Source organism: Linepithema humile, chromosome 7, assembly GCF_040581485.1.
Source record: "Linepithema humile isolate Giens D197 chromosome 7, Lhum_UNIL_v1.0, whole genome shotgun sequence".
NCBI classification, from domain to species: domain Eukaryota; kingdom Metazoa; phylum Arthropoda; class Insecta; order Hymenoptera; family Formicidae; genus Linepithema; species Linepithema humile.
Window position 1 is genome coordinate 14,232,420 of NC_090134.1, and position 20,824 is coordinate 14,253,243.

At 33.8% G+C, this 20,824-nt stretch overlaps 1 pseudogene; it reads left to right on the plus strand.

Moving 5' to 3' along the window:
• The first annotated feature begins 15,466 nt into the window (after positions 1–15,466).
• LOC137001282 (uncharacterized) lies at positions 15,467–19,282 on the plus strand (annotated as a pseudogene).
• The last annotated feature ends 1,542 nt before the right edge of the window (positions 19,283–20,824 follow it).

Genomic DNA, 20,824 nt, shown 5'->3' on the forward strand with positions numbered 1-20,824 from the left:
GATGAAATTCTTCTAAATGTGTGTTGTACTAACTTGAAAGGACGATTTTCTTTGTCCGACTGCCGCCAATATTCAACAGCTCGCCTTTTGTAAGAAACATCAAAATTGTCGTCATCATGGCATTGCCAATTGTGAGAATTTGAATTATCTTCATTCCATGCTTCCTCATTTTCTTCAATAATTTCAAAGGTATGCAATTTATCAGGTTCTTCATAATCAAGCGATGTTTCTTCTGTCACTTCTAATCCGTTAAATTGATGAATATTCTCCAATATTAACTTCTAAATATTTTCTTTTAATTCTATTTCGGCTTTATTTACTGGCGTTTCCATAAGATACATAGTAGTTATTGATGTTAGTAAAAGTCTAGCAATGTTGAGTGGATTGATAATCATTTTAATTGATAATTCTTTTCCCAAAAATTAAATTTAAGAAAAGAAAAACAGTTGCAGATACGATTTCACCAAATTCGTTTCACAGACTATGAATGTAGGCCTCTTGCACGCATTTATAGCTTCCATTCACACTTGTTTATTATTAACTTATGATTACATAATCTAATCTTTCGTGTAAAATCACGTCTCTCAAACGTGATGTTTTTAAATTAATAATATATTTATACTTGTTTTTCTTAATTTATGATTAAATAATATTCACATTTTATATACACATGTATAGCTGACTTGCATATAACAACGCGCTGCGCACGAAATGCAGTGATTATCTATAAGAATGTAATGTGGAAGGGATGTTTTAGCAACAATTTTAGTAAATTTTTCTTCCTCAAATATGTGATAACATATTGTATGTCATTTTTATATTCATTTTGCGACTATTGCACAACACAAGTGCGATATAAACGATGCGTCATGCAGCGCGACACATATAATGTGATACTTGATGACTCATTTTTGAAAGATGCGATTTCGGAACATAATAAAATCATATATGGTTGAATTCAGCGTAAAAAATGCTACAACTTTTGTCATTACAAAAATTTTGAAATTCGAAAAAATAATAACAAAGGGTGGGAATAAATTTAAAAAAATAACATTTTTTGAAAATCCAACTACACAGTTATATAGCCCATTACAAGCCCTACAACTTCTATTTGAAACATTTTTTTATATCTCCTACGGTTTTGGCGATAGTTACACACAAAGAAAAAAACCGTTTTTTTTCAAAGGGGTGTTTCACCCCTTAAATTTGAGATAGGGCAGCTATAAAAAAATACGTGTCTCCTCAAATTGTATGTTTTACAACATATTTCAAGGAGAATCAAATCGGGGGGGGGACACTTGTGAACGTTCCCTTGTGAGAGGAGGAGGAGTTATAGACTTTTACCGAGAGTTATAGCGAATCTATAGATGAACGCATTTTTGCTGTATGACAAATATTGGGACACGATTTTTTTTGACCTTAGGCTTGGCTCGGGGGAGGAAAAGGTCGGTTTCAATCATAAAATCTCCACTACGGCAGGGCAATCTTCGGTTCTACGTGCAGCGCGCTAGTTGTACAGATAGCCGGACTGTCGAAGGTAGTCGAGGACGGCTACCGGAGTTAGTCAAACGCTACCGATTGCTTTTCAGATGTCTTGTATCTAGTCGGTTGATTGGATGACTAATCACCTCATCTTCTTCGAGCTTATCTTTGCCTTCTGTTTTGAGAGAATCGTGCCCCAATTGGTAAATGTGGTCGTCTGAAACGCGGACGGAATTCGCGCGTAACGTCACAGCTTGGACAATTCGGTTCGATTCGCCTGTGATGTCGGGAGTGCCGTTTTAAGTATCGCGCGATTTTCGTATTCAGGTACGCATGCGAGCAATGCATGCGCCGCGAACGCGTGAGATTCAATGTGAGTGCTTTGATGGACCACTGAGAGGAGGAGGAGGCTCAGGAGAAGCATCGGGCGCCGGCGGAGCAACTTTACGGTAAGCAATAATTCATTTATTTGTTGAAAATATTGTACACACAATTAAAATATTTGAAAGACAAAATATTTACATTAGTTAATTTTTATCATTATTAGAATTTATTCGCATATTTTTTTACTTTTTATTTAAATAATTAAACTTTTTTAATAATTCTTTTATTACATATTTGCTTAGAAAACGAATTAAAAGTTCAATGTACTCAATATTTTTTATGATTTTACAAATATTTTATATTGTGAACGCTGCTATAATTTTGATTTATTTCGTGTTTTACAGATCAACTATGCAGATCAACAGAACGACAACTCCGCTGCTGCGCATCGATCGGTGAGTTAATTTAATTTGTCTTCTATTATTAAGATAATGGATCGAATAATAGTGTGAAGATATATAGACGCGAGACACTTTGCAGGTCGTATAATTTTTATTGTCTTATAGTAATGTAAGAGAGAACTCTATATTATTTTCTTTCTTTAGTTGAATGAGTCTCTCTCTTTCTAACATTGTATACTGCACGCGCTGCAGTTGCCATGCGTGCGATAGGTCGTTGCTGCGCTACGAGAAAGCGCTAGCGCGTTGCAATCTGATTGGCTCATGCCGATGTAGCGGTTGGGGACATGTGAACATCGGCATGCTGGGTTCGAGGCTTTTTGGTCTCCGTCCGTGACACGGATAACATTATATGAGAATAAAGTTATGAGTTTTCTGTGAAATACGGTTCTTAGCTCTGTCATCCCTCCGTCCCTCATTGTGAAGTTCAATCTCCTTCGGATCCTGACAACCACCTCGTGCATACTCAATGAGCTATTTTACAGTTCAGAAGTGGGATAACCGGATGATCTACGATATCGAAGATCTACGTGTGTGGAAAATCGAAGATATTCGTAGTGAAGTGACGGACAGAACTTTCGTATTAGCATCTCAGTCAGTGCGTGTCGCCTTTAGACTCTTTTATTTCGTCGTGGCTAGTGCACACAGCACGTGATCGGTGCATCGCCTTTTTCGACCGTGTTCATTGTAAAATCACACGATCGTGGCTCGCACCGCCATCTTGTGCATCTGGTACATCGCCTTTTTCGACCGTGTCATTGTGAAAAATCACGCGATCGTGGCTTGCACCGCCATTTTGTGCATTCGTGAGGGAAGCACTCCCATTGGCTGTGTCTTTGTTGTTATCTGTTACCGCGTGTTTTTGTTTGGTGAAACTTACGGGTAACAGCCTTGAAAAATAAAGAACGAACGATATCAGGAAACGTTTTGGTTCTTCAAAGAAAAAAAAAAAAAAAAAAAAGAAGGACGCTCGCGAGTTGTCGTGTCGTCAAGCGGACATTTTGTGCGTAAAAAGCATTTATTCGTAGATCGCACTGTTGTAACTGCGCTGTCTTCGCTTATAGTGATTGTTCACGTCACGCAATTCCATCAGACTTGCCGGGCGGTAATAATTCGTGTCACGTTAAACAGTTTTTCGATCTTTCAGTGCTGTGCATTTGTCTTTGCGTTAATATACGTCTCGCTATTACGGACTTACGATCTCGCAGTGTTCTGCTTACTGTCTTTGCGTTAGTGGTGATTCTCGTCGCGCAATATTTTCAGACTTTTCGTACAGTTACACGTCACGTTTTTATTTGTGATCATGCTTCGACGTCGTCTCGAAGGTTGTACGGTGAAGCAACTCAGAAAAGAAGCACTGTGTTACGGGTTGACACCTCAAAAACATCGTGATACTTTGATCAACCAGTTACAAACGTATCTCGAGAACATTGGGCCGCTCCGAGATGAGAATTGTGAACCATTTTTGGGCTTCACTCCGTCATCAGCTCGCAGACAAGAATTTCCAGTTCTCGGTTCGGAGCACGAAGAGGACTCCCATTCCCATGTGTCGAATCACGAAGAATTTATCACAGCATCTACTCATCCTCAGATGGACACTAGAAGCAATCCACCTCAATGGTTCACCCAGTTTGCTGATCTCATGCGTCAACAACAAGAAGCGCAAAGCGCACAGCAGACGCAGATGATGACTCAGTTCGCCCAAATGATTACCACGATCAATTCGAGAGGAAACGACAGACGTACAGCTCCTCAGGTAACGCCTAGTCTAGCTCCTCATAATTCTGATTCAAGTTCCAGCGCATCCGGCCGCGAGAGTGGTACAGTGTTAGCCACGCTTCCCACGGCACAAGCGATTACGCTTTTAGCGTCGCAGATTCCATCTTTCTCGGGCTCCGACGAGGATAACGTCGAGTTATGGGTGAAAAAAGTTGAGCGAGTTGTACACATACACGGTGTCGCAGACGAAGTAATTCTTCTTGCGGTCTCTGGAAAACTCACCAAAACGGCTCGTGATTGGTTTGACTTAAACACAGGCACAATCAACGAAACCTGGCTCAGCTTCAAAAGAGCGATTCAAGGAAGGTTCAAGAAAACTGTGCCGTATCACGTGGCAATGCAAAAGGCTGAAAGTCGTAAATGGTTATCCGGCAAAGAATCATTTCATGAGTATGCGATGCATAAACTTAAATTGTTACAGAACCTTAATCTTCCCGAGAAAGAAGCCATCAATTTTTTAATAAATGGAATAACCAATCCGGCGTTACGTGGCATGGCCTTACTTCTGGGCGCAGGATCAACGGATAAATTTTTGGAACTGATGCATGAGCTGATAATCACATACGGTGATGAATACAAACGGTCGCCGCCTCCTTCCAAGAAGTTTTTCAAGGAAAAATCTAATGGATCAACCACGACAATTGGAAAGTCTGCTGAATTACCGAAGGATGCTTTCTGCGTCTACTGTCGTACGAAAGGGCACATGAGAGCTGACTGCTTTCGGCTGAAGAAGAAGGAGCAGGCCAAGCAGCCTTCATCCAGTTCTTCAAAGACAGCGGTTGCGGTCGTCGAGGATTCTGCTGCGGTCTCCGAGGACGCTCCGTCTTCCAGCTCATCGGTTGCATTGATAAGTACATACAGGTTAGAGATTTCCGATCCAATTCTTAAGGTGATTAAGATTAATGATATTTCGTGCGAATTAGATTCTCTCCTTGATTCAGGTAGTCCGGTCTCTTTTGTACATCCGACAATTATTAATAGGTTTGTAAATCAAACGTCCAAAATCAATAATAAGATTTGTCTGTTCAAAGCGATCAATGGTACTTCCATACCGGTTCTCGGTTCTATTACGGTTAATATTCAATTAAAAGAACTTCCGGGTGTCATGCTTAATGCAGATCTTTTTATAATTAAAGATAATCAGTTTTCAGCTGATTTGTTACTTGGTAGAGATTTTATCTCAAATAATAATCTTTCAGTTACTTACACTCCGCTGAAAGGTGTCTCAGACACAGTAAAATTATTTGCGGAAATCGCCTCAACGGAAATTGTAAATGATTCTTTTGATAATTTAGAATCATCTGTATCGGATATCAGTATTGATTTTAACGAATCAGAGAAAAAGAAATTGATCGACTTGTTAAAGGAAGTCGATGAAACTCCGGTTCAGCACGTTGACGACGGTCACGCGGTAACTGTAGCTCTTAAAAATAACACTACTTATGCATATCCGCCTAGACGTTTTGCTTGGTCCGAAAGAATTCAAATCCGTGATATTACGGACGATTTGATGAAACGGGGAATTATTAAAACAAGCATTTCTCCGTATTGCGCTAGAGTTGTTCCGGTCCACAAAAAGAATGGCACTATGCGGTTGTGCATTGACTTACGACCTTTAAACGAACGGGTCATAAAGCAAAAATACCCATTTCCTTTAATTGAGGATTGTCTTGCACGACTTAGTGATAAAAAGGTTTTCTCCCTCCTAGACCTTAAAGATGGTTTCCATCAAATCAAGGTGCATCCCGAGCATACGAAGTATTTTGCATTTGCGACGCCTGATGGGCAATTTGAATATACACGGTTACCTTTTGGATATTGTGAGGCTCCGGCCGAATTCCAAAAAAGGCTCATTCAAATTCTTCAGCCTTTAATCCGGGAAGATAAAGTATTAGTTTATATTGATGACATTTTGGTTCCTTCCGTTTCGACGGAGGAAAATTTGTCTATTCTAAAACAGGTTCTATTGTTACTAAAGCAGTATGACTTTCAATTAAATTTTAAAAAATGCCTCTTTCTAAAGAAAGAAATTGAATATTTAGGCTATATTCTGTCTTCCGTTGGAATCACTCTGAGTCCGCGTCACACTAAAGCGGTACAAGATTTTCCTCAGCCGCGAAAAATGGTTGAAGTCCAACGTTTTCTCGGGCTTACTAACTATTTTCGTAAGTTTATCAAGGATTACACGGTAAAGGCTAAACCTTTACAAAACTTAACTCGTAAATCTGTTGAGTTCGATTTCAATAAGGATTGCCTTCGTGCATTCCAAATACTTAAAAGTGAGTTGGTTTCCTCACCGATCTTACAGCTGTATAATCCTCATGCTGTTACCGAATTGCACACGGATGCAAGTGTTGTAGCTCTTGCAGCTATTCTTTTCCAAAGGCAGAGTTCTGGTCAATGGGCACCAATCGCCTATTATAGTCAGGCAACCAATAATGCTGAAGCGAAGTACCACAGCTTCGAGCTAGAAATGTTGGCTGTGGTGAAAGCCATTGAGCGTTTCCATATCTATCTTTACGGTTTAGATTTCACGCTGGTTACAGACTGCCATGCTTTGGTATACGCTATTAATAAAGCGCATATGAATCCGCGAATTGCAAGGTGGACACTTCGTCTTCAAAATTATCGGTTCAAGGTGGTACATCGTGCTGGCCATAAAATGGCACATGTAGATGCTCTCAGCAGGGTAGCATATTCCAATGTTTTGTCGCTTAAGCGAGAGCTCAAACTCAAACAGGCCATGGATCCTCGGCTCAAAGAGATTGCCGAAAAGTTAGAATTTTCAGATCACGAAAAATTCGAGCTGATTGAAGGTCTAGTTTATCGAAAGGGTCCAGACAAACCGAAATTCGCAGTACCTGATTCTATGGTAAACAATGTTATTCGTGTTTATCACAACGATATGGCGCATTGTGGAGTTGAAAAGACAGTTCATGGTATATCTTCCAATTACTGGTTTCCGGATTTGCGCAAAAGAGTACATGATTTCATTGGAAATTGTCTTGACTGCTTGATCTCTAACACTGCAGTTAACGCTAGCGAAGGTGAGTTGCAGATCACAGAAACTCCCACGCAACCCTTTCAGATCCTTCATACGGATCATTTCGGTCCGTTGATTGAAACGTCTCACGGGTACAAGCATATTTTGGTGCTTATAGATACATTCACTAGGTATACTTGGTTTTTTCCCGTCAAAACTACTTCTTCTAAAGAAGTCATAAAACAATTTGTTCCTCTTTTCCGCTTTTTAGGCAACCCTAAAGAAATAGTTTCCGACAGAGGCACTGCCTTCACCTCTCAGGAGTTCGGCGAGTTCCTTCGTTCTAGGAACATCAAACAACGATTAGTTGCTGTCGCTGCTCCATGGGCAAATGGTTTGGCCGAACGGGCGAACAAATTTCTGAAATCTTCTCTGAAGAAACTAGTTGAGGAAGGACAGGATTGGAGTTCCTGCATAGATACTGTCCAGTATGTTGTTAACAATACGTTACATTCTTCTCTGAAAGCTTCTCCTTCAAAATTATTACTTGGTTTTGACCAACGAAATCATGCTGACGCTTTATTAGCTCAACGTCTCTCTGATATCGCCAAATTTGAATTTGATGTTGAACAAGAAAGGGAATCAAGTCGAAGGTTGGCATTGGAAGTAGCTGAGAAAATTAAATGCTACAACAAGTCAATTTACGATAAAAGACATAGAAAACCAACGGCATACAAACCGGGCGATTTGGTTTTGATTAGAGACACGACTATCAAACCGGGTGAAGACAAAAAGTTAAAGTCTAGCTATAAAGGACCTTACAAGGTCACTAAGGTCTTGGATAAAAACCGGTTTGTGGTTCAAGATATTCCCGGATCAAGCCTAACGTCTAGGTCATATAATTCAATTCTTTCTCCAGATCGGTTAAAGTTATGGATTAAGCCGCCGATAGAACCACTACCAGAATCAGTTAAACATTAAGTAGTTTTTGTTTGTGTTCAATTTTGCGTCTTTTCTCCGCCGTTCTTGCGTAAAATTCAACTTTTAATTGTGGTATTGTGATTAATTTTACACCGCTCTAGTGTAATCTCAACATTTAATTATGGTTTATTTTATTTTGGTTTCTTTTTCGGTTCTTGCTTTAGCATTTTTAAATTGGTTTCGCATTTAATAATTTTTTCTTCGCATCAATTTTAAGGGTATGCGGAAAATTTTGCGTAAAGTTTATATTGGTTTGCGTTTAACCTGCGTAGAAATAACCAATTAGTCTTACGCAGAATGTGATATGTACAGTTATCTTGCGATAATGTTATAAAAAACTGCGATATTTTGCGTTATTTCCTGCGTCGTTTCTTGCGTTATTTTCTTGCGTTCATTTTACATGCATACGTAGCATCGTCAATTGCGTTTTATGCGTCGTTTGATACGTTATTCTCATGCGTTATTTTCATGCGTTATTTTCTTGCGTTAATTTTACATGTACGCGTCGTGACATAATTAAGGCTGTATAAAATGCGTAGCGATTGTAATAACCCTTTCAAAAGGAATATTTTTAATGATAATCCGAGCCAAAGACAAAGTCATATATTTAAAGTGTAGTTTGTGATATTATACCAAAGATCTGACTGTGATTCGCAAAAAAAAAAAAAAAAAAAAAAAAAATATTGTGATTAGTTTAAGACTGAAATTAATTAAGATTTAGCAAAATACTGTTATGGTATAAGTTATTGTAATGGTTTGTCATTATTAATAATTGTAATAATTTGTTATTATAGAAGTCGTTCGGGACGAACGATATTGTCAGGCTGGCCGAACTGTAAGAGAGAACTCTATATTATTTTCTTTCTTTAGTTGAATGAGTCTCTCTCTTTCTAACATTGTATACTGCACGCGCTGCAGTTGCCATGCGTGCGATAGGTCGTTGCTGCGCTACGAGAAAGCGCTAACGCGTTGCAATCTGATTGGCTCATGCCGATGTAGCGGTTGGGGACATGTGAACATCGGCATGCTGGGTTCGAGGCTTTTTGGTCTCCGTCCGTGACACGGATAACATTATATGAGAATAAAGTTATGAGTTTTCTGTGAAATACGGTTCTTAGCTCTGTCATCCCTCCGTCCCTCATTGTGAAGTTCAATCTCCTTCGGATCCTGACAACCACCTCGTGCATACTCAATGAGCTATTTTACAGTAATTATATCAAAATTTTATTCTCTCGTATTTTTTAAAAGTATTTGGAGTTGTGCGTGCATTTGTTTTTAAAAGAACGAAGTACTTATTTTTTTAGTTAATTTATATTAAATTTAATTATGTATTACCAATATTATTATATATATCTAGAAAAGATACATGTTATATTAGATTATAATTATAAAAATTATTAAAAAATATGTAACCTGCAAAATGCGTTGTACATTAAAAAGAAACAAAGTGTTTCTAATTTTGATTTTGATTATGCCCGAAGTTGAAACAACTTTCATCAGTCTAATAACCCTTTGAATCCATATATATTAAATATTAATCATATAATATTAAAAATATAATCATACACCAGAATACTTTGAATAAAATTATGAAAAGTACACTATTTCTTCGATTCATTATCTTAAAATGGATAAGCTAGAACTTAGATGCGTTAATGAATATTTAATCCTGGAATATTTCCTAAATGTATTTCATGATTGACAGATCAGAACATAATATATTGAATTATTCAGAGAGTTTGTAGAATTTTTTTATGACAGAATTGAAAACAATTTTTATATGTTTATATATCTTTATTTAATAATGTATGCACAAGTTGTTTAAGATGGCCAAAAGTTGTCGAATATAATGGTGCATATATTACAGACAAAGATGACTCTAAACATATAAAAATTGTTTTCAATTTTTTTATAAAAATTATATCAAATTTTCTAAATAACCCAATATATTTTTATTCTGAATAATGTACTTATGTTTGTTTATATATTTATTTATATATTTTTTTTATATGAGAAAAAATAGAAAAAAAAATATTTAAAAAAAAGATTATACATAAAATTAAAGAAAAAAACTTGTTAAACATGGAAAAAAAGTATTTGATGCCGCAGTAAATTTTATATAAGCTATCGTAGCAAAATTTCTTACAGTTAATTATTATTTGAACAGCAAAGAGATTTGTTATAGATAATAATTTTATTTACCGAAATTAGTTTTGTTAAATCTGCAAATTATATTGCTAATATATGTATAATAAAAAATTTATTTTTATCTTATTGTCAAAATTTGTATTAGTGACGACAATTTCATTGCAACAGTAAAATAAATTTATTAAAAATAACTTATTTTGTTGTAACAGCAAATTTTAACTTGTTTCTCATTTTAAAATTTGTCGATTTTTTCGAACGAAACAGATTTGTTGCATATCGAATAATCTGTTAAAGTAGTTACAATAGCGAAATTTTATTGCTAACATATTTAACATGCAATAGCAACAATTATTTTATTGCAATAGCAAAATTCTTTTTTTCTGTGTAAATGTGTACTTTTTTTCTTCCTTCCTTACGGTAAGTGGTTTATCTTTTTATATATTTCCAGGGTTAAATATATAAATTGGCGTTGAAAAGCAAAAATGAGAAAATTTTTAAATACATACATATGTACGTATCACAAATATAAATTAAAAATGAAAAAAAGAATTTTTTTACACAAACGTAAATATACTGATAAATTATGGTATATTTGAAACAATTTATCAATTAAAAAAAAGGAGCACATTTTTTATTAAGAATTTTGAAATATATTTATTCTTGTATTCTTGCTATACGCCAATTTCTTCGTAATCTTTCCTAGCCTACCCATGCATCCGTGGTCCTATGGCTTAACAGAACTAGAACTATCAAAGCGGTTAAAATAACCGGTTTATTTTTTTAGAACAATTACACTTAAATTTATAATGCTGTATTTCCTGAGATTTTTTCTGTGACTTGTTGCATTGTGTTAAATGATCAAATTGATTAATTTACTTTTTCTCTTTATCACTTTTTATTAAAAAAGGAAAAAAGAAATAGAAATTGGTATATGTTAATCGTCGGTAGTTCTAGTGTTGTTGATCCCATAGTTGAGCATGGACTTTCGAAATTCGTGGTCCCATCGATGATGGTCGAGCACAGATCTCGAAACAACGTTGATACGATCGATCATTGAACAATGGTCGACTATCAACATAAATTTCGAACGCAACTAGCGGAAACTGAGCTGAGCTCTGCGCTAGCGTCCTGCGAAAAACTCCCTCTCGAATTTTAGATGCAAATAGCGGTAACTGAGCTGAGCTCTGCGCTAAGCATCTTGCGAAAAATTCCTAAATGATTCTGCGATAAACTCCCAAACGATTCCGCGAACAATTCAATCTTATTAAACTTTGTCGCTTTGTCAGTTTCTTACGAACTCCTAGGTATAGAATTTTTTTATAGATAAGTTTTTGTGTTAGGTAGAATTTCTATTAGGTAGGATTTTCCATTAGAATTTTCAGATAGTTTGGATTTAAAAAATTTTTATCACTTCTTTTTTTTAATTTTTTGCTGTCGATAAAGTTTGGAACTTCTACTTTGGCAGTTAATTTGCAGTTTATTGATAACAAAGATAATGACATAACTTTGGGTGGGCAAACAGCAAGATTTTTTCCGCGAGAGCGGATGTTCCTTGCATATAAGAATTTAAAAACTTTTTATTATTTCTATATTTTTTTTTTATTTTTTGCTGTCGATAAACTTTGGAACTTCTGCTTTGGCAGTTAGATTGCAGTTTATTGACAAAGATAATGACTGTGGGTAGGTAAAGATTCTCAGCAAGATTCTCTTTTGTGAGAGTGGAAGAAGTTTCTTGCATATAAGAAACATCATCTTAAAAGATTTTTTTCAAATTTTATTTGTTAAATTGTTGTTAAAAGAAAATGTAATAAGATAAATGTCTCAATGGCTAGACATATTTCAATCTCCAACTATAAAAAAAATAATTTTTTAAATAGTTATAAATATAATGGCCAGAACTGGTACATATAAATATCTTATATTTCTTTGCTAATATTTAATTTTAATAATTGTCGTTCATTAATTACAATTTTAGTTTTATTTGTTAGATAAACTTCAATCTTTATTAACAATTTGCCATCTGTTTTTACATAAATTTGCATAACGAAGAAAGGATTGAGGAACATTAAACTGGAAAATCTAAAACACGTTGGTAAAAATTTTTCAAAATTTTTTTACTGAAGAAACATATTTTAGTAACGAACACACACGGACAAATCAGTGGTCGAACTAAACCATACAAGATTAGGTACTTTTCTATTTCTTCTTTGCCTCTAGAAGGTTACAATGCTTTGGTTTTGAATATATTATAGGATATTTATGTGAAGATATAATTAGTGTTTCTTTTTTTCGGCTTGTTAAGCACTGAATTATTTTATGTCAAGCGGCTCGAAGTTTCCGTTGTTCGCTTATGGTTATTGTCGGCCGCACAATCGCGCAATCAATCGAAAGCGTGCGCCTGTTTGCATTTCATTTTTAATTGTTATATAATAATATGCTATTAGTGTCCAATCCATCTGCCAGGATGCGTCTCGATTGCGATTGCGCGATTCTCGAACGGCCTATATTTGTTGCTTCGTCGCAGACGGTAACATATGTATTGCTATGCTTATGCGCGTTTCCATATTCCACACGTTCTCCATTTTTATAAATATATATTAAAGAATTTTTATTAACCAGTAAATTTTTAAATTAGCCCCATTTGTTTTTTAAGGGCTTTATTGCGTAATAACTTTCGCTGTTCTTTTAAAATATATACAGGGTGTCTGGCAATAATCGCCCCACCGGTCATATACAGGTAGAGGAGGTCAAATCGAGTAGAAAAGTCCTTTACCATTTTTTGATTTTTGTAATAAGTACTAAGTAATTAACGAAAAAGATTGGTGAATCCGTGCAAGTAAAGCGCGCGCAGCGAGAAGGACATCCCACTGCTATGCGATCACTAGGCGCGCGATGAAGCGTTGGGAGGAGCGCTCTACAAATGACAATGGCAACATACGAGCGGCGCGTAACGCTAGATCCTTGTGTCCTAGTGATCGCGTAGCAGTGGGACGTCCTTCTCACCGCGCGCGCTTTACTCGCGCGGATTCGCCGATCTTTTTTCGTTAATTACTCAGTACTTATTATGAAAATTAAAAAATGGTAAAGGACTTTTCTACTCGATTTGACCTCCTCTACCTGTATATGACCGGTGGGGCGATTATTGCCAGACACCCTGTATATCTGAATATCAAGAATTATCAGAGGATTTTATCAGAGAATTTAAGGATAAAATTAATTGGATATGTTTATTTAAATCCAGGAGAATGAATACGTCTACAGATTTTTCCGCAAATCTAAAAACATTTATATCTTATACTAACAATAAATTTTCTAAAGAATTCCTTAATGAATTTAATGATAAAATATTTCAATTTCCTTAATAATATGGTTATCTTTTTAGAAAAAATACATTACAATAATAAATAAATGTTAAATTTGAATATTTATGCGCAAATGTAACAATATCATAACAACAAACAATATTAAAATGGAACAGGTAATGAGCAATCATATCATATATTCTAACATATATAATAAGTTAAAATACACAGATATATTAAGTCTTTATAGTATAGATTATTTCAGATTAAGCGTTACAGACTATATAAGATTAAAACGAAACAGTTTCAATTGGAACCGTATTACGCAAACGGGAATGTTACAGGATAAATTTATTATAGAATTCATCGATGAACTTAATATACAACTAGTTATTATTTATAACAAAATGAATGATAAAACTCTAAAATTAATTTTAGACGAAAATAATATATGTTTAGCAGTAAAGTATCAAGACGTTAGCAATATCATAAACGAAATTTCTCATTATTTTACAGATCACATATGGACTGTTGTGTCTCAATTCCAAAGGTTAAATGACGATACTATAAGAAAATACGAAAATAAATTAGATTGGTATAGTCTATGCAAATGTCAGAGTTTATCTGAAAACATAATAAGAGAATTTGTACATAAGATTGAATGGAAGTATATATCGGAATCTCAGACATTGTCAGAAGATTTCATGGAAGAATTTAAAAGCAAAATATGTTGGAAAGATATATCTAAATTCCAAAAACTATCAGAAAATTTTATAAAAAAATTTAAAAGTAATATAGATTGGAAGAATATTTCTAAATATCAAAAATTATCAGAAGATTTCATACGCGAATTTAAAGGATGTGTATTGTGGAAATGTATATCTACCCAGATAGCCAAATCTGTTTGGCTATCTGGGTAGATATACATTTCCACAATACACATCCTTTAAATTCGCGTATGAAATCTTCTGATAATTTTTGATATTTAGAAATATTCTTCCAATCTATATTACTTTTAAATTTTTTTATAAAATTTTCTGATAGTTTTTGGAATTTAGATATATCTTTCCAACATATTTTGCTTTTAAATTCTTCCATGAAATCTTCTGACAATGTCTGAGATTCCGATATCAAATTCCGTTTTATCAAATAATGCCAAACACTTGCTACAAGTTTTGTCGGCAGAAACAGTACAAATTTGCGACAAAATTTGTTTTATCAAATAATGTTAACAAATAGCTAGCAGATATGCAGCAAAACCTGCATACATAATTTGATGCCAAATACCGAACAAAACTTGGTGACAAAACTTGACAGCAAATTTGTATCAAAAACCGGACAAAATTTATTACGTAGCTCTAATAAATTTAAAAATAAATAAATTCATCACTAAAATAAATGTTATTTGCTGAGTTATTTAGTTATTGTATTTTTTTGCTAACCAAATTATGAATAAATTATTATTTCTTTGTTGTTTAGTGTCTACAAATTTCTTTTTTGTAAATAAATTTATATAAATTTTATATACATTTTTTAAATCGTTTAACCTCTGGAGTATTTGCATTTATGCAAGTTTGTCTGGATAGGCCCTTAAAGTCGAAGCACAGATTTTTGCAGAATACATAAAGCAATCAACCAATCAGAATCTTTTTATTAAACTTATTTTGCAGATAAAAATAAGATTTTAATTTATTGATTTTTTAATGCGTTATACAAAAATCTTTCGTTTTTACTATAAATTTATTGATGCATTATCGCATCAAAAATGATGTTCTAAAATGGGATATTGTGATTGGTTAACTCGTGACGCGCTTAGTGAAAACGCACCCTAACCGCCTTCTTGCTCGCGCTTGCGCGTTATTTCGATCTTTTTCTGTTCAACCGTTACGACGAGCTTGACGACGAGCGACCAGGAAATTTTGAGAGCAAAAAATAAAATTTTTTTTATAGTTTTTTGGACGAGAGCATCGGATCTGCTGCTGCAATTTACTGAAGAAAGCACGTAAATATGAAACCTAAATTAAAACTATCTACTTCGCGAAAATCATTGCGTACATTATCCGTAAGGCAAAGAAGTAGAGTTATGTCTGAAGTCAGACACAATTTGTACTTGCAAGATTTTCATGAGCGTACTGATATTAAAGATGTTGTAGGCATTCGTAATATACAAGAGACTTCAGATCCATCAACTGTAAATTGCGATAGTTCTACTAGTATTAATATCGGTAATGATAGCTACGGTGATAGAACTATAGAAAATGATGAATCTAATGTTTCTTCCTCTTCTTCTTCTATTTGCATTTGTACCAATAAAACAGCTTCATCATTTTCCAATATTCCTTTAACGGAATTATCTTTTCGTAATCGTTTAGCATCTTGTTTTGTTAATCATGCTTTAACGCATGTTCAAGGTAATAATATATTAGCACTTCTTTGAACACATCCCTGTTTTTCCACTTTGCCAAAAGATGTAAGGACACTTTTGAATACGCCACGAAATAGTGTCATTATATATAACGTAGAACCAGGTGAATATATTCATTTTGATCTGGAAATTAGTATTATTCAATACCTTACATGCGTTTCATCTGCAATCGTTGTTAATCATTTGGAAATAGATTTCAATACAGATGGGTGTGCTTTAGATAGGTCGAGCATTATTCATATTTGGCCAATTCAAATTAGAATTATAAATATTCAACATTCAAGGCCAATTGTAATAGGGATTTATAAAGGTACACATAAACCATCAGATCCAAATACATTTTTTGACAAATTTATTACAGATATTAGAAGAATAATGTTAAATGGAGGTATAAATTTTTACGGTAAAATAACACCATTACGCCTTAGATGTTTTATAGCTGATGCACCAGCTCGCGCCTTTATTTTAAACCACTACAGTCATGTCTCTAGGCATCCATGTTCGAAATGCAAAGTTTCTGGCACACGAATTAGAGGTCGGTATGTTTTCAATGGTGTCAATCATCGTCTTCGTACAGATGATGAATATATTAGATGTTCTGACGAAGAGCATCACAAAGAGGGAAGCAGTCCATTATCAAATCTTCCATTAGGTATGGTTTCGCAAATCCCATTTGAATACATGCACCTTGTTTGTTTGGGAATGATGAAAAAACTTTTGTCTGCATGGATATCTGGTAAATATTCTCGATTGTCAAAATTATCAGGTGCATCTATTTCATTAATATCTGCAAGATTAAACACTCTTAGAAAATATTGTTCTTCGGATTTTGTGAGACATCTTAGACCACTTAATATGTATTCCAAGTATAAAGCAACAGAATTTCGCCAATTTCTTCTTTATACAGGTCCAGTTGTAACATATGGTATACTTGAGGCGCAAATATATAAACATTTTTTATTGTTACATGCATCTATAAGAATTTTAGTTTCAAATTCTCCTTCAAATTTACATTTAAAATTTGCAGAGCTTGCGTTACAGAAATTTGTTTTCAGGTGTGAAAATCTCTATGGTTCTATCTTCAATAGTTACAATGTTCATGGCCTTCTTCATCTGACCAACGATGTGAAACAACTCGGCAACTTGGATTCTTTTTCTGCTATCCCTTATGAAAGCAATATGTCCATTTTTAGAAAACATTTTAGAAAACCGGGCCAACCTCTTCAGCAATTCTGTCATCGAATGGCAGAGATCGAAGCTCACGGAACAAATGTTAATTATGAGACAGAATCTTCTATTAATGTTTCCATACATCATAATTCAGCTGGTGATTGTCCTCAATATCGCAAAATTACGTTCAATAGGTTATCATTAGGTGTAGATATGCGTAATAATTGTTGCCTTTTAAAGGATTGAACAATTTGCATCATCTGTGACATTGTTATGGACAATAATTCGTATCTTTTGGTAGTAAAAAGATTTCAACGCATTGAATATTTTTATGATGTTGGCATTTTATCCTCTGCTCTCCACATATATAAATGTTCTACATTGAATAGCGAGGTTTCCCATATTCATTTAGACGAAGTTAATGCAAAATGTTATAGGATGCCTTTTTGGAATTCTACAGTAGATGATAGCAGTAGCGATGAAGAAAACGAATCGGAAACATCTCAATACATAGTAGCCACTATTGTACATAGTAAGAAAATGTAAAGTATATATAAATTTCTAAGATTTTCAGAATATATTATAATTTCTTTTGCTTGCTTGGTATTTTATAATATTTTTTCTTCTACTTTTTTGTTGCCGTCTTTTTCACTATTTCTTTTAACAATACTTTGGTCAATACTTTATATCGCATGACATGTTGTAATATCACATTGTGCTATTATATCCTTAGTGCTAGATAATCTTTCTGCTAGATTTTTTCTTTTTATTGATTGTTAGAAATATGTTTACACTTTTTAATAATTTCTTAAATAGTTCTCTTTGCCATGTCTTCCAAATAATTCTTTGCGATTCTTGTTACTAATATTTTATCCAAAGAAACAGGTAACAGTATCATTGGACATGAAAATGAAAAGTATAACACGTCACAAAGGTAAATCATTTGTACAGAAGTTCAACATTGTAACGTTATTAAGTTTTTATTTATTTAGTCAAGATCTTTTCAAAGCACTATAATAGAATTTTTTTTTAAATAATTTTTTGAATTATAATATATAGAAATATGCAATAAAAATTTTATAATTTTATTAATAAAAAAAAGTACAATTGCATGTTGCAAGTGCACTAATGTATTTCTATAAAAAATCGTATTATAGGATAGTAAAGTACGATAATGTAACATTTTTTCAACAAATTTTTTTTAACTTTATTTGGAACAATTGTTAGAAATATTCTGTATAACATCTTTTATTGTAATTATTAATTCACTTACTTTAATAATAATAATAACATATAATAACATATATTTTTTTTCAGGCTCAGATGGGTAAGCTGCAGCGGCCAACACGGCCAATTAAGAAGCCGTTACGCTACGTCACCACATCTTCGGACCAAGCTCCCACTTTGAAACGGAAACCCCGAACAAACAACAGCACTGGAGGGATAGATGATGATATCAACAGCTTAAGAAATATTTTTCAAGAGAATGAAGAAGATGAAAGGGATGAAGAATACGAAGAAGATAAAGAGGATGAAGAGTACGAAGATGAAGAGAATATAGAAGATGAAGAGGAAGAAAATGAAGAGGAGAATGAGGAGAATAAAAAGAATAAAGAGAATGAAGATGTGTCATCACATACACATACATTCAGAGATATTGACACACACAAAAACATTAATTTGCATCCAAACGTTCCAAGAAAGACTTATTCATTACACGTTCCATTTTCTACATCACAGGTAACACGAAAACACATTCTTTTCCATATAACTACACAAGGGCACAAAATAAAACTTAGGGTTTTTGCCCACAGGACGCGAAAACGCTTGCCGCGCGGCAAAAGGCGACACGGCAGCCAATCAACTTACTACATTTTTGTACGAGAAAAAAATTGATTGGCTACCGCGTCGCCTTTTGCCGCGCGGCAAGCGTTTCCGCGTCCTGTGGACATGGGGCCTATTACGTATCTTTTAAAAAAATAAAAATGCGAAAAGTGAGAAAATTTACTAGGTTATGACCAATAAGATTGATCGTAATTTAATAAATTTGCTCATTTTTCGCATTTTTACTCCTTTTAAAAAATACATAATAGGTCCCCAGGAATCCTTACCCTACGCATTAACATGTGTTACAGAATACTTCTTTGAAGAATTCTCAGAATCGTGCTAAAATCGAGTCAAGAGTCGAGTCAACAACGTCTCAGGGATTAAAACCGATAGACTCATATCGGTGAGTGGAGAATTTGAATAATTAGTATATATATATATATATATATATATATATATATAATAATAAATATATATATATATATATATATATATATATATATATATATATATATATATATATATACACGTGTGTGTGTATGAGGGTGTGCGTGCGTGTGTGTGTGTGTGTGTAACATAGATGCTACTATTAAAAGAAATTATTTTGTTATTTTGATATTTATAATAAAAGATTTATTTGTTACATCTTTTTATAAGTATTATCTACCTGTTAATGTTTACAGAAAAATACAGGATCGTTTTGACAGTGTTGAAACACAGCTTAAGTAAGTATGACATCTATGATAGATTTTATTAGTACGTAAAAACCTCCATAATACTAATATTTGTTACATTATAATTGTGTTGTAGAAAGATGAATACACTTTTGGAACATATTTCCAAGCGTATACAAGAACAAAAAGGTATACCGCGGAAGCCATCTGTTCTTCCTATTTCTTCCTGCTCAGAAATGGATGCTTTCGAAAGGGCTGACGATAAAATTTACTGCGACGTCGTAAGTAAAAATAAAAATATATATTATAATAAAATATTTATAATTTATATTACAATTATTTTTAACATTTTACATTTTGCTTAAGTGACTTATTTTGGGCACATTGGCGGATTCCATCCAAAAGAAGCAATTAATTTATGTTTTAAGGAAGGAATAAAAGATTCAATTACTTCTTCTTTTACCTGGTGGGGTCGCAATCAAAACCATCGGTCCTTATACAATGCTCGCCTTACTATGGCAATATACGGTATTTTCAATTTTTCAACGTACGTCTTAATATTCTTGTATCAAAAATAAATGATTATAGTGTTTGCATTTTTTTGCAGAGGCTGCCCAGGGAGAAACACAAGATCGGATATACGTCTATTAGATGTCGGAGCCATCTAGTCTAAAATAATGTCTAGAAATATCTAAATTAGATGCCATGTAATTTTGTGTCATTTATTTCCTTATACAAAATTAAAACTTAATATTTACACAATAGCGATGTATTGTTTATCAAACACTGTTTAGATTACAAATTATCTTTCGGCATCTAATAGATGTCTAATAGACTTCTAACAATAAGTAAATATATTAATGCAATATAGCCTCATTAGGATAAAAACACAAAAATTTTGTGGTTAAAAAAATAATCTCATAAAATGTATTTTCTAATATTAATATTTACTTTGTATTTGCGCGAATCAATTTCTGTCTGTCACGATTTTGGAGATTATAAAATTAATAATGATGTCTACATATATGGTCGATAGCTATACCTGCAAAAAGAAAGAGATAGCATTATGTCTGTCCTCTTTTACCCAAGGCTGTCAGCAGCATATACAATTAAATAACCCCCTCTGTCCTGGTCAACTTTTATCTAAACCATTTTTTTGTAGATACCGTAATTTGGAAGATATTCGGATCCATAGATTAAAATGACTCACCCTGTATAATTATAATCGATTATAAATTGTTCTTTAATATTATATTATATTAATATTATAT